Source organism: Macaca fascicularis, chromosome 4, assembly GCF_037993035.2.
Source record: "Macaca fascicularis isolate 582-1 chromosome 4, T2T-MFA8v1.1".
Classification (NCBI taxonomy): Eukaryota; Metazoa; Chordata; class Mammalia; order Primates; family Cercopithecidae; genus Macaca; species Macaca fascicularis.
Genome location: NC_088378.1, coordinates 112,206,776 through 112,233,562, shown reverse-complemented (window position 1 = coordinate 112,233,562; position 26,787 = coordinate 112,206,776). Strand labels below are relative to the sequence as shown.

Here is a 26,787-nt window from a genome sequence, read left to right as displayed (position 1 = left end):
AATCCTAATGTGTCTAGACTTTAGTATTCCCAATTAAGCATTCCCAAACTTATACATATAATTGGTTAACTAAATGAAAGTGTGTTGACTTAAAATGATACAGAGCTGTTTTAATACATTTTAGATAACAAACATAACAGAATTAAGGGGAAAAGTTGCTGAAAGTTATTGGGCAAAAATTTACCAATCACATTTTTTCCCAAATAAATAATGTGTGTATTGCTACTTTGCAAAAGTAACGTACCTTCTGAATTATGAAATATATAATTTTACTCAGAGAAAAATGAATAGCTGATAACACTGCGAAGGTTTACTGACTGATTTTCATGTGCCAAGATGCACTTTGCTAAGTACTTTACATGAATTATAATATCTTGGGTAATTCTCTCAAACATTTTTACAAAATAGGTATTGATATTATTTATAATTGCATGTTAAGAATTTGAAGCACCAGAGGAGCTAAGTAACTTGTCAAAAGTCGTAAAGCTGGAAAAGTCTTGGGTAATGAATAAAACCCAAGTCTGAGATTCCAAAAATCTAGGTTCCAGAACAACATTCCTCCTCAGTGATATTTTAGTCACAATTTAAGCATACATCTTTAAATGCTAAAGTTTAGGGGTCAGCAAACTGGCTTGTAGTTCAAATATAGTCTGTTGCTTGTTTTGGAAGTTAACACTTCATGGAAATACAGTTCCACCTATTGGTTTACATGTGCCTATGATTGTTTCATTACAACATAGTTGAGTAATTGCAACTGAGACCACATGGCTCACAAAGCCTAAATATTCACTACTTGATCCTTTACAAGAAAAGTTTGCTGACCTGTGCTTTAGACTTTTAATTTGAAATTTGAAATCCATGTCATGTTCTCAGATATTAACTACACTTTCTGTTTCTATCAATTTGGAAATATTTAATATGGTTTGAGTAATAATTATATATTTAACAAATACAACAAAATTACATGATAGTCCTAAAGCTTGCTCTAAAGAGAAACAAACAAGTTGTCATCACTTACCACAAAATTAGGGTCTTTTTCTATAAATTCTATTGTAAAAATTGCAGTTTCATATAAATGAATTATTTATTGTTATTATGGTTCAACCTAAGAATCTTTCTAGCCTAAAAGTATGCATATTAGGACTAAAACATAGTTAGTAAATGTCATAAAATAACACATAACTCTAATGAAATCAAAATATAAAATAAGATATCATTAGCTTTGTTAAAAGAGTATAAAATAAACTGTTAACATGGACAAATTATATTAAGTTAGTTACTTAAAACAATTATTAGAAAAAATGTGAGAAATAACATTAGTTACTTAGGAAATAATGGGCCAACTATTATGTTTATTACAAAGGATGCAGCTTTGCAATCATTTTTGCATATTTATATATTCAAACTTAAACATATGTTTCTCAGCAGATTCCTTTGCAGAAGGTGTCATAGAGACATTTAAACACAATGCAATCTAAAGGACTATCTTCCAGAAACTAGCTGGGGGCCTGGTCCCATTTTATACCGTGGCATTCTTTTGGTAAATTCATCATAATCTAAGTACCTGGTTTTTCCATTTCTAAAGCTGATTTGACATTCCACTGGTATGTGCCTTCTTTACGAGTTAGCACACATTCATAGAAATATATGCATAAAATTATATTGTTATTTTATTTTATGCTTAGTAAAGAAATAATAGCTGAATGGATGAGGTTCTGATTCATCTTCTGTAATAGCTTACAGAACTATGCTGTGGCAAATCTCCTGTAGCAGATCTTCACAGTACAGACCATATTGCTTTCCATACTTATTGGACCTGTGGTATCCTTTTATCCATTTTTTTCAAGGACTTATACAAATATTAAAGTTACTTGAGGGCACATTTGAGGTGGCTTGAGTCCTCCAAGCAAGGGTATTAGAAGGTTAGACCTTTAACAGATCTTCTCTCACGACACAGTTCCACATAATTCTTCACATTATGTAAGAGAGGAAAGGAAAATACTTGTTAGCATGTTTCCTTTAAGATGACTGACTAGAAGAATCTATTTTAAAAGATTAATAAATAATAGAGCCTTCCGGCCGGGTGCGGTGGCTCAAGCCTGTAATCCCAGCACTTTGGGAGGCCGAGACAGGCGGATCACGAGGTCAGGAGATCGAGACCATCCTGGTTAACACGGTGAAACCCCATCTCTACTAAAAAAATACAAAAAACTAGCCGGGCGTGGTGGTGGGCGCCTGTAGTCCCAGCTACTGGGGAGGCTGAGGCAGGAGAATGGCGTACACCCGGGAGGCGGAGCTTGCAGTGAGCTGAGATCCGGCAATTGCACTCCAGCCTGGGCGAAAGAGCGAGACACCGTCTTAAAAATAATAATAATAATAATAATAATAATAGAGCCTTCCTAGGTTCTACTACACTCTGATCAGTGGAGTGATTTTGAAGTGATAAACAAAGAGGGACATAGTTTACTCTTCCCTTTAACCAAAGTTATCTAATGGTATCCATCTCTTCCTATCACTTGAAGGTATTCCCCTACTCAAATGGTAAAATAGGATGGCTAAACAGAACCAAGAACCATTATTATTATTATTATTATTATTATTACTATTACTATTATTTTCTGAGATGGGGTCTTGCTCTGCTGCCCAGGTTGGGTGCAGCGACATGACCTTGGCTCACTGCAACCTCTACCTCCCGGGTTCCAGCTATTCTCCTGCCTTAGCCTCCTGAGTAGCTGGGACTACAGGCACCCGCCACAATGCCTGGCTAACTTTTGTATTTTTATTAGAGATGGGGTTTCACCGTATTGGTCAGCCTGGTCTTGAACTTCTGACTTCAAGCAATCCACCCACCTCAGCCTCTCAGAGTGCTGGGATTACAGGCATGAGGCACTGCACCTGGCCCCAAGAACTACTTTAATTTAGGGAGAATAAGTTTTCCTCTGGACAGATTGAATTTTAGAACCTATTATTTAAGTTTCTTAGGTGCAATTCTGTGATTTCTGCATTTAGTACCTTAATATTCACACCAGCAATCACTTATGAATCCTATATGCTCTGCATCTATCTACTACTTTACCGATTTAAGATATCAATGTCATCCAGGTGCGTTGGCTCATGCCTGTAATTCCAGCACTTTGGGAGGCCAAGGCAGGTGGATCACTTGAGGTCAGGCATTTGAGACCAGCCTGGCCAACATGGCAAAACTCTACCTCTACGAAAAATATGAAAATTAGCTGAGTGTGGTGGTGGGTCCCTATAGTCCCAGCTACTTGGGAGGCTGAGGCAGGAAAATCACTTGAACCTGGGAGGTGGAGGTTGCAGTGAGCCGAGATGGGGTCATTGCACTCTAGCCAGGGCAACAAAAGTGAGACTCCATCTCTAAAAAAAAAAAAAGAAAAGAAAAAAAAATCACTGTCAAATCTAAAAGCTACTTCTTAGTCATCATTCAACTTAATTTATCAGTATTTAATATTTTAATCATTTTCCGAAAATTTTGATTATTCCTGGTTTCCTTGACTCTATTTTCCTAATTCTTATCTCTTTCTTCATTCTTATTTGTCTTTCTAAGTAAAATTTGTATATTAATTCTACATTTCTCTTAAATACTCATCCTCCCTGTTATGCGTATGATCAGAGAATTGAGCTTATTTGTCCTTCATGTTGTGTTTTTGTGTTGAGCTTGTGAAATATAGGAATCATATGAGGAACTTACTCATCTCACTCTTGCCGGCAATTAACAGGTAAGGTGCTGAAGGCAAACAAAGTAAAATCCTCTGGATCCCAACTGAACACACACATTATAGCACCTTTGGCACAAGCAATCGACTAGTCTTGCTTTCATGAATGGTGGGTATTTAACATAACATGACTCAGCTCCAAAGACCTCCTAATCACTCATGGTGATCCTTCACTATACCTACTTGCCCAAGTATTCTAAGAAAATGATCTTATTTACTGTGGCCCAACTTCCCTTAGGTTGTCTGGCTTCTCATCTCCCTAGTCATCTGTAGATAGCATTGAAATGAAAGAGCTGCCTGACCCCCATCGCAGGACATGCAACAGGGGCGTGGCTCATCTGTTGGGCCACTGCACCTTCTCACACCCCTTACTGGAGGGGAAGCATCCACACGGACAGGTACAGGAGCCGGGACCAGTGCCTTGGGGCTCCGGCCCCATGGTAGTATCTAGGGGTGGGTGCCTGTGACTTCCAAAGCCCGTGGGTGTGCGTTACAGTGCACTCTTTTAGCTTTGCCATCCGCAGATGGATTAAGTGTTAACCAGCTCAGTGCCCTCTTGGTACCCAAATCCTAGTCTTGCATCCAGGAAGAATCAGGTTGCACATGGACTTGAAGGAAGAAAGCAGGGCTTTTATTAAGTGGTGGAGGTGGCTCTCAACAGGATGGATGGAGAGCTGGAAGTGGGATGGAGTGGGAAGATATCTTCCCCTGGAATTTGGCCGTCCAGTGTCCGATCTCCTCTCCAATTGCCCCAGCTGAACTCTCTGAGTTCAGACATTCCTCTTCTCTCCTCTGCTGCACCATTCTGCCATTCTTCTGCTCCTCTGGTCATTTCCTCATCTGTCTCTGGAGCCTGGGGCCTGGGGCTTATATGGGTACAGGGTAGAGGGGCATAGCAGGCCAGAAGGCAAATTTTGGGTGTGAAAACAGGAATACCTGTTCCCATTTAGGGCTGTGGGTTTCCAGGCTTGAGGATGCAGCCTTTGCCAGGGAACCTCCCTCTTCTACCCAGTATTTCCATGTCTCCTGTCTGTATCGGCATCTCCTGATTTCTTCCCATATTCAGAAACACAAACTCTCTTTTCTGTAAGAGCAGAAAATACTTATATCTTCTTAGAATTGTGTTCTATTCTTTCTGAAGAAAAAGAAGGGAAAAATAAACCAAAAATGTGTTTGCTTATGTAAACATTTTAGATGTTTATACTTCTTACCAGATCACATTTGCTTTTATATCAAACCAGTGGAGTAGGTATTGTTTCTCTACTTTACAGCATAGAACATCTAAGTAACTTGTTCAGTGTTACACAGCTATTAAGGATTGAGCAAATGAAGTTCAGATATGACTTATGGTTAATTATACACTTGTAGACATTACTGATTGTAACCATATATTTTGACAAATAAACAGTATGGAGGCATAAGACATGAAATATTAAATGTTGCAGGAAAGATTGTTTTTGTTTTGTTTTTTTAATATACAGAATTGACTTCTTTAGCATGATGAGATCACGCTTATGTTCTCAATGAGGGAAATAAAAAATAGGCACAATACAGTGTCACTTGGGTAGCTGTTACTTATATGGATGTGGTGGACACTTCATAGAAATGATTGTGAGTCAGTGTTGACTCACAACATTAAAGAATTTTTATGCAATACATAATTATTTTAATCTTATCCTGTAAAATAGCTTGAAGGATTTCATTTCCATACAGCGAAATTCACTTTTAAACTGACAATAAGCATGAATCATTTCATTTCACCAGTTAATTCGTTTAGTAACAAGCTACTGAAAATAGAAGCTTTGAAGTAGTCTTTCAATCATATCTACCTGAGTAGAAACGTTCTTTTTTTTTCTTCTTCTTTTTTTTTTTTTTTGAGACTGAGTCTCACGCTGTCACCCAGGCTAGAGTGCAGTGGCACGACCTCGACTCACTGCAACCTCCAACTCCCAGGTTCAAGCGATTCTCCTGCCTCAGTCTCCCAAGTAGCTGGGACTACAGGTGTGTGCTACCACACTCAGCTGATTTTTTTTTTTTTTTTTTTTAAATTTTAAGTAGAGACAGGGTTTCATCGTATTAGCCAGGATGGTCTCGATCTCCTGACCTTGTGATCTGCCCGCCTCGGCCTCCCAAAGTGCTAGGATTACAGGCGTGAGCCTCTGTGCCGGGCTGATGCATTCTAAAAAGAATGAGCAATCACAAGTCCTAGTGTAAATTGCTGCAAAGTGAACAAATGAGTAAACAGCAAATGCAGAATCACCCTTTTTTCTGTAAGTCCCTTTTCAACAGGACAGTGACTCAAGAATCTGCCTGCTTAAAAATTCAGCAGAACTACTTGAGGAAATAAGTAGCAATTTTCCTCCCTTAATCTAATCACCAGGATTTTTGTTTGTGGTTTGCAAGCCATAGTGTCAAATGCATGGTCTTTGTACTACATTTTAAAAAAGTTATCTAGTAGCTTTTTATCCAATTATAATACATTCTTTCTTTCTTTGAGGATGTAGCTATGAATAAAACATTTTAGCCTTTTCCTTTGGCCAATGTCAGAAAAACCTTCACAGAAGAGATGACAGCAAAGCAGAATTTTGAAAGATGAATTGCAGTCAAATACAATGTTCACTGTAAGGTGGGTGTGAGTCGGGAAATAGATGTTTTCAGGAATAACCTTATCAGTATACTCAGGATCCTCCCCACAGCCACCACTCAAAAGGACTTGCTGAGCAGTATACAAGCCTGATTCTACATCAGTCACTAGACAGAGCCAATCAATATCTCCTAACCTCTATTTAGAGAGTAGTTGAGTGTTTAATAGGCTTTGGAGGAAAAGAGAGAATATGAGAGAAGGAATCAGGAGTTTTTGAGTTAAGTATCAAAACACAGTAAAACTGATTTTATATGCTATTTTTCACATCAGGAATCTCTATTAATTAGCTTTTTAATGTTTTTCAAAGAATCATTTTATGTTCCTATCAACCTGGAGGCACTTTAAAATACATGTAATGTCAAAGTCATTAAAACTAAACTAAACAATGTTCTGTAGAGATTTAACATTAATATGTCTCATTAAATTTTAATACCCTAAGAACAAATAATCTACTTTTGATAAAATCTATTTTAGTGTACACAGGGAGAAAACTTCAGTTGTGAGTTTGAGTACTGCTCAAGACCACTTGTCACTCACTGACCAAGTCACAGTTCTTCTAGTCCTCAAGTTACTTATTTGTAACATAAAGGACTTACTTTACCTATTTGTTAAGTAACTGCTCCATCTAAACAAAACAACCCACCCTCCCCCCCCAAAAAAAAAACAAACAAAAAAGCCTACAAGTTTCTAAAATTACTTTATAGTAATAAAGTTTTGCAAAACTACTCCATCAAGTATTGTTTATCAGGACTAGTATTCTCTCTATCATAACTTACTGTTAGGAATTAATGCTGCCCAAACAAAGCTGATCTGTAGAATCAACTAGAGAATATAAAGTATTCTATAAATTTAGTGTGATTTCAGTAAAAATTTGTGTAAGGTTTAAGAAATTATGCAAAATGCTGATTATAAAATTCATAAAGAGTAAAAGACCAAGAAAAGTGAAGACAATTTTTACTAATAGCTAATTATTGAGTACTATTTGCTAGCCATAATGCTTTACATAAATGAGCACATTTACCTTTTGAATGAACACCATGATATAAAAATCATTAAAATCTTCATGTGCACAAGAAGAAATTGAGAGTTTAAGTAACCTGCCACTGTCATATTGTGAACAGAGGATAGAACTGGGATTTGAACTTGGCGATGTTAGCTGTAAATATCACATATACACCAATACTTTATACTGCCCATATACTACAGAAAAGCAGACTTTACTTACCAAATAAGTTGAAATTAATATATTATAATTTTGGCACAGGAAAAGGCAAATAGAGAAATGGATGTAAAGAGGTAGCTCAGAAGCAGCTCTCTACTGATATGGTTGTTCAGAATATACCAAAGGTGACGGTCTTACAACTACATTACTGAAGAGGTGACAGATTATTCAACACATAATCTCCTAAACATTGCCTATTCAAATGAAAAAAAAAAAAAAAAAAAACACAAATGAGTACTTTACCTTATATGGAAAAATATAACTCAGAGTAAATATCTAATTTAAAATAATAGCTATAGACTTCAGGGTAAAAAAAATTTCTTCAGTAATACACCCCCACCACCAACAACAAATAAAAGTATGATTAATTTTACTACATTGATGTTTACTATATCTGTATAACAAACTCTCTCTCTCTCTATATATATATATATAGTTAAACCATAAACTATACGCTGCAAAATTATACCTGCATTGCCTATAACTAACCAAGATTTAGTGTCTGAATGCATAAAAAGTTGGTATGTCATAACAAAAAAATTAATAAAATAGATCAAGAATTTGGACAAATCACACAAGAAAAATCTTAATTGCTAATAAACATTTTATAAACTCAATATTACTAGAAATTAAAGAAGTGTTTATTAAAGCATGAGATATAATTTCATACCTATAAAATTGACAAAAATGCAAATAAACATGTATATGATAATACTCAATGGGCATGGACTTGGAGAAGCAGAGCCTTGCCTACACTACTAATAGGCATATGTACAAAAATAACCACTTTCAAGAACAATTTAACAGTATCCACCAGAGCTAGGCAACCACATACACTAAGAATTAGCAATTCTCTGTGCATAAATAGCAAGTGAAGAATTATTTTAATATTAAAAAATGAAACAACCTAAATTTCGAGTAATAGAGAAATGAATTAATAGTCAATTATACTATATTTTTCTAATATCCAGAAAATTACATAATATGAAGTTATTAAAACACTATATCTGTAGTATTAGCATACATAAATCTTGAAAAAAAGAGTAGAAGCAAATTAAAAAGGAATATGTATAGCATAATGTCATTAACATAAATATAAGAAACATACTAATTAATGCTGTGTTTGTGATTATATGATTACAGATATAAATTTGGACATACATGATAAAAAGAGGGCCTTCAATTTTATTGTAATATTTTAGTTCTTTTTAGAATGACATACTTTCTTTTTAAAAATTAGCATTGTAAAGGACCAAACCATGTGTTAAATGTGGGTGGGGGATACAGAGGGTCTACTATGGTATACCATTGCTGTATCTTTTAAATATTTCACAATTTAAGCAAATTAAAATTTAAATAACTTTAAGCAAAATGGAAGTAATGTAAATTTTATAGGTTTTGCTTTTCTATGGCCTATGTGAAAGACTGAAAACAGACTTTTTTTTTAATAGTACCATCATTACCTGGAACATAAAATTTGATTTTCATAAAGATATTTTGAAATATACACATTGAAAATTGAAACATTCAATGTGCCTTCAAAATCTGTAGAATATACTATTATGTCTAAGTACATTTCTTGACTTGGAAATGCAATGTAGAACAAAAGGGTAAAGAAATATAATTACAAGCAGATTTTAACATTTTTTTAAAATGCCACATTCTTATTTATATGTTTTAATTATAAGTATATACACTTTAATTTTTTGTTTAAAAATGCAGTGCCAATATGTTGACTTAAAAATTGCAGTGAACAGAACCTCAGAGATGTGATCTTGGTCTAGCAAAAAGGCCTTTGCAGATGTTATTGTTAAAACGAGATCACACTGGATTAAGGTGGGCTGTAAATCCAATGAGTGGTATCCTTATAAGAACGGGCGAAGGCCCCGCGGTGGCTCACGCCTGTAATCCCAGCACTTTGGGAGGCTGAGGTGGGCTGATCACAAGGTCAGGAGATTGAGAACATCTTTGCTAACATGGTGAAACCCCATCTTTACTAAAAATACAAAAAAGTTAGCTGGGAGTGACGCAAGCCCGTAGTCCCAGCTACTCTTTGAAGGCTGAGGCAGGAGAATCGCTTGAACCTGGGAGGCGAAGGTTGCAGTGAGCCGAGATCGCGCCGCTGCACTTCAGCTTGGGCGACAAGAGCAAAACTCTGTCTCAAAAATAAATAAATACATAAATTAAATTAAATTTAAATTTAAAATAGAACAGGAGAAGACACAGAGAGACACAGAAGGAAGAAGGCCCATGTGATGACTGAGGTAGAGATTGGAGTGATGCAGCTACAAACTAACAAATTCCAAGAATTTCCAGGAACCACCAGAAGCTAGGAAGGTGGTGTGGGACAGATTCTCCTCAGAGCCTCCTGAAGAAATCAACCCTGCTGACATCTTGATTTTGGACTTCTGGCCTCTTGAACTGTGAAAGCATAAATTTCCATTGTTTTCAAGCCATAACTAATACAAATATCATTGCCTAATAAAATAAACTAGAGTTCCATGGAAAAATAGCTTATTCTAAGACTGACGCACAGACAATATAAGCCTAGAGTATCATCTTGTAGTGAAACACACATACACACACATGCACACACATACACACACAAGAAGCAGTGATGGGTCATGTCAAAGTGACTCAGAAGCCAATATGAAGAGGCTCCAATAACAAGAGTTGGAATAGCTTAAATAATAAATAATGATAATATTAGATTAAAATGCAAAAACAAAATAAATCTCCATGAAGCCATACTAATATAAAATATTAAAAAATTACATTGTGAATAAATTAAAAATAGGAGAGAAGAAAGAAATCTTTCTCATGAAGAATTTCAATTAATCTATGTAGAATTAATTGCATTAGGCAAGTTTCATTGATGAATGCTAAAATTATAGGTAAAAATTAAGGAGAACAAGATCTTTGCATAACCCCAAAATTTCTCCCACAAATTTATTAAGTATAGTGTGATTTTACTGTATGTCCACAAGTTATTTGATATCGTTTCTTCCAGGAAGTATAGCTGAATTCTCATTTACTTTAGTTTGGGCTGGACTTAGTGTCTTGTTTCTAGTACATGGAGCACAAAAAGAGAAAAACAGAAACTTTAGAGTAGGAGAATCTGACAAACACCCACCTTAACCCGTGACCAAAGTAAACATCACCATTGATAAGTCTTGTTGATGTCACATTATCCCAAAATGATGCAATGAGAAGGGTACAGAGCAACTGAGGTATTCCTTCCCCAAATTCAAAACCTTCATCAATTTATTAGAAAATATCAGACATATCCAAACTGAGGGACATTTAACTAGTATCTGCAAAAGTGTCCAAGTCATGAAAGACAGACTAAAAAATTGTCATACATTGAAAGAGACTAAGGAGAGATGGCAACTAAATGCAACGTGGTATCCCGGATTAGATACTGAAATGGAAAAAGGGCATTAGTAAAAATGGTGAAATTCAATCCAAGTTGAAGTTTGAATTAATAATATTACAATTACATTAATTTCTTAGCTTTGATAAATATATTATAGCAATGTAGAATATTAAAATTAAAGGAATTTGAGTGAAGAGTATGTAGAAACTCTACTATATCTGAGATTTAACATTACTTCAAAATAAGAAGTTTAAAATGTATGTTACTGAAACTTTGATATATAATTAATTTCAGCCTTTAAAAAGCTCGAAAACTCATCATCTTAATTATCTATGTGGTTAATTGAAAACTTAGTCAAGTAAATAATTTGTTCAAGGTTATAGAGTATATTACCAATAGAGAAAAATTTTACTAAAGATTACAGGCTTATTTCTAAAAAAGTAACGAATATTTTCTTTGAAAAATAAATTAGAGTGTCTAAAAATGCATATGTGTTAACACTTCAGAAAGTCTCATCCAAAATGTGTTTGCAAATTTTTAATAGTTTCCAAAGGATCCTGGATGTCATATTCAATCTAGAGTTCTATTAAAAATTCAGGATAGTATAATTCAAGACTTTAAAAAGTGTTGTTAAATTTTATATTTCTGTACAGTAGGGCATAGAAGATTTATGAATAATTTCAAAGGCTATAGCCCTTAGAATTGAGTGAATGAATTCATACTGAAAATGTTTGATTAAAGTGAGAGAAAGGACTAACTACTCATTCAGTTGCTGAAGTTCTCAAAAACGTTTAGAATAGTCTTTAAATTCTTCAAAATGTATTTAGGTAGCCCAGTGCTTATGGAATACTTTGAAAAAATATTTCAATTAAAAATAATTCTACCTCTATATCATAATACTTTTTATTTTTAAAACATTTTTATGATAAATTTTCTCAGAATCTTAATGTCTAGTTACTGTATTTTGGATGAAATAAACCACCAAATTAGAAATTTAATGATTTATTTTCAATAACGAAACTGAACTCTAACAAGATTAATATGTCAAGTCGTAGCTGGGATTCTCAAAACTCATTCTGCATACAGAAATGATTGAAATGTTTATCTGCAAATTATCAAATTTCTTGGGAAAAAATAGTCAAAAGTTAAAATTCTGTTTCAGTGAAAAAAGAGTAACTCTAGGCTATGACCAATTTTAGCTCCATACTCATTCACAGAATTTTACGATTTCTTCTAATTCTTGGCTCCCTATATATTTTGATAGGTGATTTTTTTCTATCTGTGATTTGTGGCTGAAAGTGACTGTTTTTGATATAAAGTATGCTGCTAACTTACCAGTTTTCACTTTTTCTTCTCACCCCCTCCAAATACACCCAATCAAGTACTTTCATAATGCAGTCATCAAGTGGTTTCTAATACATAGTCTCTAACTTGTAAGAGCTGTGTAAAAATGTCTATTAAATGAAGAAAAACGAACATGAGTTTTTATCCTACTTTCTGAAAAACTTATGTGGACATAAAGAGAGTATTTCTTTACTTTGAAGTGCTGCTAGTTTTTCCTTACAATGCTCTGATAGTCTCTTTATATATACTTTGTTTTGATTGATTAAAATGGGCATCTTAGTTTTACTCTGAGACATTTTTAATACTGTTCATTTTCTAGTAAGATGAAACTCTCTGTGTTATTATTGATTTATCTCTACAGAGGCTATAAGCTTTAGTTTTGTATATTTTCTGTTTAAATCTTTTCCATTTATTGAGAAGGGACTAAGACCAATTACTATACAATTAGTGATTATAAACCAAAATGCTTACAGGAGCTAGGCTGAAAACATAAGTGCAACAGCAGGAGTTTCTTCTGGTATGTCCCCTCCTACATGCAGCAACACTACTTAGCTATAGCCGAGTGTTGCCATGAAGAAAGGCATTCCTAACACTGGCAGATGTTTCAGTTTATCAGGTTGTGCCAGAAATCAAAATCTCCTGATTCTTCAGTGCTAACTTAATATTTCTTTTAAGTGACTCAAGCCAAACTATAGCACATTTGTAGTTTAAAATGGACTGATCAGCAATTTGGGTCCATCAATAATTTATAATTATATTTATAGCAATTCTCTACTAATACATAGGGAGTTGAAGCTGAGGACTTCCCCTCCCTTTCAAGCCTTTTGAAAAAGTCAAATAAAAAGAAATTTGTTAAGGACTAATACATGTTGGAGGAAACATTTCTAAAAATCTAAGGATAGATGAAACCTACTGCAATATTTTTCAGTTATGTTTTGAGAACCTACTATTCTCAAAATGTTATTCTCAACATTCTCAAGATGTTAATCTACTATTCTCAAGATGTTAATCTACTATTAACATCTCAGAGATGTTAATAGATGTTAAACAATGTAGATTCTGAAGCATAGGTGTGTGGAAATTTTTTAGTTAAGCATGACTTTTTACTGTATATTTAGAACCTTCTAGAATCTTTAATATTCCAATATTAGAATAGTTTTCCTGAATTCCCAAGGGTCATTTAAATTAAAATATCATTTAAAAAATGTTTCATTTCACTTCATATAAGTACAACCAATTATAGTGAGACTAACAGATAAAGGAGAAAATTTTCTCATACACCTATCAGAAAATAGAATTTTAAAAACAAGGCCAATAATACTGTAAAAAGAAAAATCACACAGGTTTTCCCACACTCATTTTATGTTTTCTATATAATTGCTTCTTGTTTGATTGATCTTAGGTTAGTAGTATACCGTTTTGAAGACATCATCTGGACTAAGAGTGCTGAAAATGCTGACTCTGCCTCAGAACAGACTAACGGTGGGTGCTCATGGCAGTGCCATCTTCCCCACTGGGAATCCTGTACTTATAAGATGGTATGTGAAGTATAAGTTGTCAAGAGCACATGACACAGTCTTTTATTGTGGCTATCATTCTTCAAAACTAAATAGTTCTGGTTAATTTATTATAGTAATGAACAATATAAGAATGGAGGATTATAAAATCCTGTTTGAGGATATTATAATAATAAACTATTTAACATACTTTTAGTTACTGATTACCCTGAAGGCAGTAACATATTATGGATAGTGAAGACATCAATAAACTTCTCATGCCTTCTGACTCATCCAGTAAACTGTGTTTCCCAAATGCCATCAATCAACAAAGGTATTTTTAAACCAAGAAACAATATATTCTATAATATCAACTTAATGACAATTATTATGCCAATCTTTGCACATGAACGTGTGTATGCATCCATTCATCCTGAAAAATACATTGAAATTTATTCATTAGAATAAGATTTTACATTTACATAATAGACCTAGGGAACGTTTAACTCCTTTATTTGATTTGACAGATGTATCAGTCAGGGTTCTTGAAACAAACAGAACCAATAAGATAGACAGATAGATAGGAAATAAGATATTTATTATGAGGGATTGTGATGTGATAACATAGGAGAGGCTGAAAAGTCCCACAATCTACCATCTATCTGCAGGGTGAAAGCCCAAGAGTGCTAATGATATAGAGCCAATCCAAGCCCAGAGGCCTGAGAACAAGGGTAGCCATTGGTGTAAGTCCCAGTCCAAGTCCAAAGGTGCAAGAACTAGAATCATCGATGTCTGAAGGCAAAAGAAATTGGATGTCTCAGCTCCACAGGAGAGCAATTTCACCCTTCCTCCACTTTTTTATTCTATCCAGGACCTCAATGGATTGAACAATGCCAATAGACATTTTGGGAGAGTGATGATCTTTACTCAGTCTACCAAATACTGCAGAAACCCCCACACAGGCAAGCACCCAGAAATAATGTTTTACTAGCTATCTGGGCATCCTTGCAGAAAGAGATGCCCATCTAGTTAAATCAAATAAACATTACAGCAGACTTTCCCATATTGTGGCTAAATGAAAAGATAGCTCATCACAGTAGTGAACTAATAAAAATGGGAAATACCAAACATATCTGGTTACATATGGCCTCCGTTACTTTTGAAGCTGAGAGAGTAAAACTTGGTGCTATCCGATGACCAAAAGGTAATCTCCAAAAAATTGTATGTAAAAAAAAAAAAAAAAATCAGTTATATTATTCTGAATTTGAGGCCTGACAGCCCATGTTATGTAAAGCTATGAATGTAAGTCATAAGTATCCACAGCATAACAAGAAATGACTCCAGTCCTTGTTTAGCATGAGAATATTCAAAATAAATGCAGTAGCAAGTAATAATGTTTAAGAATTCTAGCTATTTTCAAAAGCATGAAACTTTGTTAACAATAACAAAACCAAAAAGGTTAATAGTCTGTTGGGAAGTAACAGTGCCTGATAATTAAAAGAATATGTACTATCTGGATAAATAAGTAGGCCTGGGGTGCCTTTCTGCCACTGCCTGTCAACACCAGACTGAGACCAGTTGTCTTCCAAACTATTGAGTTTTCCTTTTTATCATTCATAAACTTTGTTGAATAATAATAGCCTATATTTGTGTTGAAATGTACATGCAACACATAAGCGCAAATATGCAAATCTTGTCGGCAGAAATATATCTACCACATTAAAGCTAGAGTTTTCTTAGTTGACAATAGTTTTATAAATAGCAAAAATATTTTATAAAACATGGATATATGAGTTAAAACCATGCTTGGTGACCTAGATTGTTCTCATTGTCTTTTTTTTTTTCTTTTCTAATTTTAAGCGTCTTAATTCTCATGCATTAACTCAATCTTTCATTAGTTCAAGGTCTTAAAGTTAATTAATTATATTCACATAATGTAAGTTAAAACTATCAAACGAGAAAATTAATGTATAGATCAAACATTTTTGGAAAAAATGACATTTAAATTTTTACCCAGTTAGCTAAAGCAGAAAAAGACTTAAGTGAACATTGTCTGAGGTTTACAATGACAGATACTTAAAAAAAAATCTTATTGTAGGTTTCCAGAAGCGCTGCCACCACCTCACCGCGCAGCTCCCGGCCGCCTGAGCGCCTGTTTGTTGCCTGGTACTCCATCTATCCACCAGCATAAGCTCCCGCGGAGTTGCAGCAGCCGGTCTCCTGGCACGCAGCCTCCCGGGGCCCTAGGGCCGCCCGCCACCAGGATGGCTGGAATGGCCTTAGTCATGAGGCTTTTGCAATTGTTTCAAGGCGGGATTATGCATCAGAAGCAATCAAAGGAGCAGTTGTTGGTATTGATTTGGGTACTACCAACTCCTGCACGGCAGTTATGGAAGGTAAACAAGCAAAGGTGCTGGAGAATGCCGAAGGTGCCAGAATCACCCCTTCAACTGTGGCCTTTACAGCAGATGGTGAGCGACTTGTTGGAATGCCGGCCAAGCGACAGGCTGTCACCAACCCAAAGAATACATTTTATGCTACCAAGCGTCTCATTGGCCGGCAATATGATGATCCTGAAGTACAGAAAGACATTAAAAATGTTCCCTTTAAAAGTGTCCGTGCCTCCAATGGTGATGCCTGGGTTGAGGCTCATGGGAAACTGTATTCTCCAAGTCAGATTGGAGTATTTGTGTTGATGAAGATGAAAGAGACTGCAGAGAATTACTTGGGGCACACAGCAAAAAATGCTGTGATCACAGTCCCAGCTTATTTCAAAGACTCGCAGAGACAGCCACTAAAGATGCTGGCCAGATATCTGAACTGAATGTGCTTCAGGTGGTTAACGAGCCCACAGCTGCTGCTCTTGCCTATGTTCTAGACAAATCAGAAGACAAAGTCGTTGCTGTATATGATTTAGGTGGTGGAACTTTTGATATTTCTATCCTGGAAATTCAGAAAGAGTATTCGAGGTGAAATCCACAAATGGGGACACTTAGGTGGGGAAGACTGACCAGGCCTTGCACATTGTGAAGGAGTTCAAGAGAGAGAGATGGGTTGATTTGACCAAAGACAACATGGCACTTCAGAGGGTACGGAAAGCTGCTGAAAAGGCAGACTGACATCAATTTGCACTATCTTACAATGGATTCTTCTGGATCCAAGCATTTGAATATGAAGTTGACCCGAATATGAAGGGATTGTCACTGATCTAATCAGGAGGACAATAGCTCCATGCCAAAAAGCTATGCAAGATGCAGAAGTCAGCAAGAGTGATGTAGGAGAAGTGGTTCTTGTGGGTGGCATGACTAGGATGCCCAAGGTTCAGCAGACTGTGCAGGATCTTTTTGGCAGAGCCCCAAGTAAAGCTGTCAATCCTGATGAGGCTGTGGCCATTGGAGCTGCCATTCCTAGAGGTGTATTGGTTGGTGATGTCACGGACGTGCTGCTCCTTGATGTCATTCCCCTGTCTCTGGGTATTGAAACTCTAGGAGTTGTCTTTACCAAACTTATTAATAGGAATACCACTATTCCAACCAAGAAGAGCCAGGTGTTTTCTACTGCCACTGATGGTCAGACAGAAGTGGAAATTAGTGTGTCAGGGTGAGCGAGAGATGACTGGAGACAACAAACTCCTTGGACAGTTTACTTTGATTGGAATTCCACCAGCCCCTTGTGGAGTTCTTCAGATTGAAGTTACATTTGACATTGATGCCAATGGGATCACACATGTTTCTGCTAAAGATAAAGGCACAGGATGTGAGCAGCAGATTACAATCCAGTCTTCTGGTGGGTAAGCAAAGATGATATTGAAAATATGGTTAAAAATGCAGAGAAATATGCTGAGGAAGATCAGCGAAAGAAGGAACGAGTTGAAGCAGTTATTATGACTGAAGGAATCATTCAAGACACAGAAACCAAAATGGAAGAATTCAAGGACAAATTGCCTGCTGATGAGTGCAACAAGCTGAAAGAAAAGATTTCCAAAATGAGGGAGCTCCTGGCTAGAAAAGACAGTGAAACAGGAGAAAACATTACACAGGCAGCAACCGCTCTTCAGCAGGCATCATTGAAGCTCTTCGAAATGGCATACAAAAAGATGGCATCTGAGTGAGAAAGCTCTGGAAGTTCTGGAACTGGGGAACAAAAGGAAGATCAAAAGGAGGAAAAACAGTAATAATAGCAGAAATTTTGAAGCCAGAAGGACGACATATGAAGCTTAGGAGCGAAGAGACTTCCTGAGCAGAAATGGGCAAACTTCAGTCTTTTTACTGTGTTTTTGCAGTATTCTATATATAATTTTCTTAATTTGTAAATGTAGTGACCATTAGCTAGTGATCATTTAATGGACAGTGATTCTAACAGTATAAATTTCACAGTGTTCTATGTCTCTAGCCTGTCATATTTTCGGCTGCATGTAAAAGGAGGTTGGATGAATTGGTCATTATAAAGATTTAACTATTTTATGCTGAAGTGGCTATATTTTCAAGGGGTGAAATCATCTCTCACACAACAATGAAGGTAGTCATCCATAGACTTGAAATGAGACCACACATAGGGATAAGATCCTTCTAGTTAGCCTAGTACTGCTATACTGGCCTGTGTGTACATGGGGTCCTTCAACTGAGGCCCTACAAGTCAAGCTGGCTGTGCCATATTTGTAGATGGGGCAAAGGAATCTAGAATAATGGAAAACTTAGCTATTTATATTAGGTACAGCTATTAAAACAAGGTAGGAATGAGGCTAGATCCATAACTTCCCTAAGGCATACTTTTCTAGCTACCTTCTGCCCTGTGTCTGGCACCTACATCCTTGATGATTGTTCTCTTACCCATTCTGGAATTTTTTTAAAAAATAAATAAGAAAGCAAAAAAAAAAAAAAAAAAAATCTTATTGTAATTCAATTTATTTAAATAAATATTTGTACATTCCCATGAATTTAAGTAGTTTGATCATTTATAGGATTTATAAAAGCGGTGAGGAAAATTTAGGAAGTTCAAGGAAATGAAAAAAAAAAAACACAAACCAAATGTAAAAGAAGATGTGGCATTTGCATAATATTGCACAGTGGTAGGATCAAAGATCACAGAGAAAACATACAGCTATTTTTACAAAAAATTATTAAACTGATTCATATTGTTTAAGGATTTCCCTTAATTGGGAATGGTACATGAACTTGGATTTGTATAATTATTTAATGTTTATTTTACAATATATTAAAATGTTTATTTTACTTGTGGCATTTTATGACTATTAGTTGCTACATTTTTTAATTTTTTCTTGTTTGTTTCTTAAGTAATAATCATTGTTATCACAGTTAAGTTTTTTTAAGCTAGCAGCTTCTGTGACTGAATTTTTTCTTCTTAAAAAGCAGATATTTTTCTTCTGTCTCTAAGAAATTCTCTAAAATATATTTCTTTTGCTCCCTTATCTTAGATATATATGAATACCCATTTTTACAATAGGGCTTTTTAAAATATGAGTGACTACATTAATGTATTAATCTATTGCAGAGATATACAAGTGTATATAAATCCTTTTTGTTCAGTGAATACATCATATTCTACAACAGAAGAATATTACCGAACTCTTTGGCAGGTTAGAGGTGGCCTTTTTCTGAAGATTATAACTCCTTTTCTCAAGGGCTGAGAACTGGGAAGGAATCTTAGTCCCCATAAATGACTGAAGGAAAGAGTTGATGGACAAAACATAATTATCTTTGTTTCATATATGCCCTTTTCTGTAGCCCTGTCAGATCATGGGTCAAACTAAATCAAATCTAAAATGTAATACTTTGTTATCAAAACATAAAGCTTTTAATCATATATTGACTCTACCCATTTGTGTATTTCTGTGGAAGTCACCTACTTTCTATTTTAAAAATGAGAATAAAAGCGCTCTTTGACCGTTTCAGTGTTTCATACAGCTCAGTGACAATAATGAGAGGTAATAAAGTTGCTGGACAAAGCAGATGTGAAAGGACAAGTGCCTGTCTGATATCTGAGTAGTCAAGATTTAAAACATACATTGAGGCTGATTCCAAATGTTATACACCCGGACATTGCTTAGTTTTATAGCAGAAATCTTTCACGTTCAAGTCCTGCAAACCCAGTTTTAAATATTTAAACATTTGTACACATGTATTTTTTTGATAGTGCATCTGTTTTTTAATTACTTATTTTGAATTGCATATCCTTACAGTGTACACATATGAGAGAGTTTGTATGCCTAATAAATCCCTAAGAGAGACTCCCTGAGAAAATTGTGCATACATTCAAAGGCATAATGATAACAAATAAGTCATTTATTGTATTTAATAATGTTTCTTTTATAAAGTGCAGGGAGAGATCTGGTATCATCTGGCAATTCAACCATGAGTCAAAAGTTAATACAGCCATAAACACATATGCAAACAACTTTTGCAGGCAAGGTGAAAGCAGACAAGTTAAGAATTACTTTTACAGTGAAATAAAAATAATATCAGGGATGCTGGACATGATATGGGCAACTTTTTCACTTATGCAATAGACACTGGGCCATGATCTTTATAAAATGTCTGCCCTCATGATGCAGTTTTGAAGATGTATTTCAGTTACAGGAAATATATCAGAATCTTGTGAACACCAAAACAGCATAGATGGGCACCAACTTCTCTGCCCTTCCCATTACCAGAGAGGACCAGGCATCCATTAAGGCAGAAATCACTTGGATTGGCCTTAAAGCAAATCTATCCTGGACACCAAATGACCATGAAACTGGCTCAATGGAAGAAAAAATTGTTTTCTGCATGGCAACACTAACTCTTATCATGCTTGGAACCAAGGGAGGCAGGACTGGCATAAGAGGTTTATAAAATATTCTCTTTTACTTAACTATGTTGTGTGTTTTATGTGAATATTGCACTGGGACCCCCACAATGTAAATTGTCAAAATATAAATCTCATAGACAATATTTTAAAAAGTGAGTGGAGTTTTACTTGCAATAATAAAATATGTAAAAATGCAAAAGAGTTCAACTTTTAGAACAATTCACATTCCAGAACAAAGAAGGCTTTATATATGATTCAAATTATTGTAAGACAGTAGAAAATTCTGATGGAATATTGTGTGGATAAATCTGAATAAAAAGCAGAAGTTTTAGCCTTAGATTAAAACGAAACAGAATCCTGGCTTATTTTAGGATGTAAAGTTTTTCAAATGGTCCTGAAATTCATGTTATCTTTCATAATACAGGACTTTTCTGAATAGGAGATCTTTTTCCACATCATGATAATTGAAATGTTTTAGAGTAGAAAGGGAGAAAGGCAAAAGCAAAATATTCAGTTCTATTATTACAACTTAAAAATATATTTAAGTTTAAAATTTTGGAGCTTATGCAATTGCTAAGTCTCATATCTTAGCTTAATGGAAAACAATAGATGCATACACATGTTGATAGCAGCATGACTCAAAATAGGCACAAGGTGGAAGCAACTCTAGTGCCCACCAATAGATGAATAGATACACAAATTGTAGTATACACATACAATAGGATATTATTCAGTTTTTCAAAAGAAAGGTAATTCTGATACATGCTACAACATGGATGAACCTTTGAGACATTATACTAAGTGAAATAAACCAGTCACAAATAATGTATGATTTCACTGATAAAAAGTATGTAAAGTAGTCAAACTCATAGAAAGTAAAATAGTGGTTGCTGGGGGTATGAAGAAGAGAAAATGGGAGTTCTTTAGTGGGTATAGAGTTTCAATTTTGCATGATAAAAAAGTTAAAATTGGTTGCATAACAGTTTGAATTATACTTAACACCTTTCAACTGTATACTTAAAAATGGTTAACATAATAAACTTCATGTTATATGTATTTTGTCATAATTGAAAAAGATACAATATTCTTACCACAAAAATGGAGAATTTTATCATTTTTAATATGATACATATACTATCCAAGGTAAGTTAATATAATTATAATAAGTTAAGTTATAATATAATTAACTTACTCTGCATAGTATATGCATAACATTAAAAAGATTGTTCTTTTCTAATTTGAACAAAATTATATTTTTTAAGCATTTCAAGTGTAACACTATTAGATGAGTAGATGCACATTTATAGACAGAGGCCTTTTTATACCAAAGAAAGTTCACACTTTATCACTTATCACTAGACAACAAAAGTGGAATACAGTAGTTCTATCTTGTGCACAGTGAAACTTAAATACTAGCTCTTTATGGAGTTAAAAGAAAACCAAAAGTGTATTTTGAATATTGATGGTCACCGTAAACTAAATTAGATGTTACAAAATCAGTTGGAAATTAAAGCATGAGAAATCCTGCTAATAGAAAATTAAAATATGGCTTTTTGTCATTCCTTTCTACGGTCCTTTCTTAGTTGCCTTAGTGTGTAATATCAAAATACGAAAATAAAATGAATAAGATAATGTATTGTCGTTGGATTAAGAGTGAGAAGGTGAAAGAAGATTTACTGAAATTTACAAAGCTTTTAATTCTTTTTTATAGATTAATATCTATTAAATCTTATCAAGGTTTCTAAACTTAAGCATTCTTTTTATGCCCCATCATAACCCCTATTAGCATCACCTCTACATATACAAAATCACTTTCTGAACTCCACCTTTTTTTTAAAAGATAGTAAAGTAAATTATATTTAAAGAAAGAAGAAATTGTCACTATGGAAATTTGTCCACATTTCTCCTTTCACACACTCAACCTTTGATAAGAAATGAATTGAAAGGCATAGTTGTAGATTTTCACTCATACACACACATGTGCACATCATTACTCTCCAAAGAGAGATCAGGGGAAGCAAAAACTCATTTGATTGATACCAGAAATCTCTCTCATAAAGTCTCAAGATGACAGTTTTGTGACAGCATCTCGAAGAACTTAGACCAAATTAGTATTCCTAAAATTTGTAGAACAGAAAAGGGCATTGTGTGGTTTTATTTTTTGTAATGATAGCATGTAACATTTAGTTTGTCAGGTGCAGCATTCTTGGTTGACAGTTTATTTTTTCTTTCTGCACATTGAATATATTACTCCACTCCCTCCTTTCATGCAAAGTTTCTGCAGAGGAGTTTACTGATAGCCTTACTCAGCTTCCTTTGTATGTGATAGGTCTTTTTTCTTTTGCTGCTTTCAAGATTCTTTGTCTTTGATTTTTGGCAGTTTAATTGTAATGTCTCTCAGTATTTCTCTTTGAATTGATCTTCTTTGGGATCTTTTGAGCTTCATGAATCTAGCTGTCCATAGGTTTTTCCAAGATTTGGGAAATTTTCAGGCATTATTTCCTTAAATAAACTTTCTGCTCTCTTCTCTTCTTCTGAGACTTCCATAATTCATACACTTGTGTGCTTGGTCATGTCCAATAGGTCTCTTACTTTTTTTCACTTTTTTCCTTTTGTTCCTCTAATTGGCTGCTTTAAAATGGTCTGTCTTCAAATTCACTAATTCTTTCTTCCACGTGGTTTAGTTTACTGTGTAACCTTTCCACTTAATTTTGCAGTTCTGTCACTGTACTCTTCAGCTCCAGGATTTCTATTTTTTATGGTTTCTATTACTTGATTAAAATTTTAATTTTGTCCATGCATTGTCTTCCTAATTTCATTTAGTTGTCTATCTGTTTTAATGCATCTCATTAATCTTAGATCTTCATTTCTTTCATGTTGGCTACTAGAGCTTTATTAGTTTCCTTTCACGTTATCATGCTTGCCTGATTCATTGTCATCCATACAGTTTTATATTAGTCTATGCATATGAAGAAGTAAACACCTGCCCTAATCTTTACAGATTAGTTTTGGCAGGTAAACCCTTCTATTCAGTGTCTAGACTGGTTTTCTCCAGGGTTCTATCAAGCAGAATTAGAGTCAGGTCACATTTAGTCCTGCCATTAAATCCACTGTTCGCTGGCCTGTTATTAGAAGCATGAATGAGCATGGACCTTATCTGATCCCTGATAGAATGGGACTGCCTCCAGGATCCTGGTCAGCAGAGTGGATGTTGGAATGAGGGTATGCTTCAGGGTCCACAAATAACAAGGCTGTTACCAGGTGTGTGGTTTGGTGTAGCTTCCTCTGGGTTCTAGATTGGGGCTCTTAGTGGATCACTGGATAGATCCATGGGCAAGCAGGTCTGGTGCCCTGGACTATGGATTAGAGTGGCTGGAGTCAATTCATAGGGATGCTTCAGGATCCACAGCCAGGATTGAAGTTTGCAGGCCAGACTCTGGAAGCATGGATGAGAGCATCTCATGATGAATCCCTGGGCAGACAATAGTGGTCCTGGACAATGACTGGAATGAGATAAAGCTGGGTTGTAAGAGCTCCTTTTAAGAGTCACAGCCAGGACTGAGGTTAGTGGGTCTGTCACCAGAGGCATGAATAGATGTGACTCCTCCAGGTACCTTGGAAGATGGTTGTTGTAGCATGACCAAGGCCAAATGGGGCTGTAGCTGAGTCCACTGGGGATTGCGCCATTTCTGAGTCTGAAACTAAGACCATCGTCAGTGAGTCTGCTTCCTGGGCGTGGGTATGTACTGTCAAAACAGCTTTACTTGGTCTTGAGCTCCAATAGGATTTCGCACCCTCCTGTGTGAATCCCAAAGTTCCCTCAAAGATATGCCTGCCTATAGCTGGCTGTCAAATTATTGCTGCTATGAGGAGATACGAGTGAAGGATCGCCTGTACTGCCAAACTGATGTTGTCACTCCAAAAAGTAATTGATCTTAAACTTCTTCCTAAACACTATTGCATGAGTAGTAGAATGTCTACCAATTGCATTTTGTATATGTTCTCTACATGGCTAATGCCCCAAAACAGAAATAATAACTTCTGAATATATAAATGCTAGGGAATTTTCTTATTCACAACCATATATAGAGTTTTCAAGTTTTTTTAAGTTATTATTAGTACTACTAATAAATTAGTGTTATTTGTACTTCCTTTACTTTCTCTACATTTATTTTTTATTTACACTATTGTTTCTTCTTCCTTCCTTTCTCTTTTTCATGCAAGTTAAGTCTTGCTTTTGCTTGAGCATCCTATGAATTTGCTTCTATAGATTATAACATTCCCCTACAATGTCTACTTTCTTTTTTCAAGTCCTGATCATGACTGATTCATTTCCCTATCAACTCAGAGAAACATTGTCACATATTACAGCTGTCTTTTTTTAGAGAAACTAATGCAAATAATTAATAATAAAAATAATGTTATATAATCTAAAATGTGTAAGACAAAATCTTTTGCCTTACCCCCCAGTTTATCTCTAGGTATGTCATTGTAATCACTCTCTTAGTGTTGGCAAACACTTCTTTGAGCTGTTACCTTTTTAAAATTCTCAGCGTGGATGTTTGAAATTTTGAATTCTCTCATCTCACATTCTTATATAACTGAATTTACTGTTGTCTATTGTAATTGACAGCAAATTTATTTCCAGTGAAGTAGACATAAAACAACTGAATTATGTTAATAGATTGAAAATTATAGGTTCTAATAATATTCCAGGCTAAAGAATTTACCAATGTTGGACAAATTGTGGTATATACACACTATGTAATACTACTCAGCAATTAAATAGAATGAACTACTGATAAATACAACATGAGGGAATTAAAAACATGATGCTAAGTGAAAGAAGCCAACCAAAAAAGACTTCACACTGCATGATTTTATTTACATGAAATTCTATTAAAAGCAAAAGTATATTGACAGCAAAAAGATTAGTGGTTGACTGTGGCTGACTGTTTTGGGGAGGTGGCTGGGAGTAACTGCAAATGGACATGAGAAAAAGTTTTTGGGGTAATAAAAAATTTCTCTATCACAGTAGTATTGTGACACACAGTATATGACTGTTTAGATCAGTCAAAACTCATAAAATCATAAATAAAATTGGTAAATTTTATTACATGTCAACTAGATTTCAATAAAGCTGATTTTTAAAAATTCAACCAGCCGAACTGTTTTACATGATTTTAATTAATACAATGAAAGAAATGAAATTTTTAAAATTAGTAGGATAAATTTTATAAGGTAACTAACATCATGCTTGATATCAAGTAAAAATTTAGTAGAGACAAGTTACTCCTTCCTTTCTGTAAAGCAAAAGTTACATATTGGTGAAACTAAGCCAAATGTTGTCATTTTGTTTGTCTGGCACAATATTTTAAAAATTAATACTTGTATGACCAATTTTCAACCAAGTAAAAAATGCAACTAAATGAGGGAAAAGACAGTTTTATCAACAAATGGTACTGGTAAAATGGAAAGATATACGGGAAAACAAAAATGTACTTTGGCTATTTCCACTTCATACACTTAAAAAATATTGAGATGGGGCAAGGTGCGGTGACTCACGCCTGTAATCCTAGCACTTTGGGAGGCCAAGGTGGGCAGATCACCTGAGGTGAGGTCAGGAGTTCGAGACCAGCCTGATCTACATGGAGAAACCTCGTCTCTACTGGGGGGAAAAAAAAAAAATTGAGATGAGTCATAATCCTAAACACAAGAAGTTAAAACTTTAGAGCCTCTAAAAAGAAGCATGGAAGAATATCTAAACTCATTTAAAATATGTATTTTAGGCAGAACAATTAAGATACTAACTGTAAAAGAAAAAATTGAGAAGTTGAATTTTATCAAAATTTTAAAAATTAAAACTTTGGTTATCAAAAGACGTAATTGGGAAATGAACAGGGAAGTCACATACTGGGAGAAAACTCCTTTAAAATGTATAACTAGCAAGTGACTTAGATCTAGAATATAAAAAAGACTACTAGCTCAATAATAAAAACAGAAACAACTGACGTAAAAATGGACAAAAAAATTGTGTGAAATGAGCACATGAAAAATCGCTCAACATAATTAATCATCACAAAATATAATTTAAGCTATACTTCATATGAATTAGAATGGCTAAAATTAAAATGTCTGGCGGTTCAAATATGGGCAAGAAT

At 34.9% G+C, this 26,787-nt stretch overlaps 1 pseudogene; it reads left to right on the top strand.

Moving 5' to 3' along the window:
• Window positions 1–16,045: 16,045 nt before the first annotated feature.
• LOC102136329 (stress-70 protein, mitochondrial pseudogene) lies at window positions 16,046–18,206 on the top strand (annotated as a pseudogene).
• The last annotated feature ends 8,581 nt before the right edge of the window (window positions 18,207–26,787 follow it).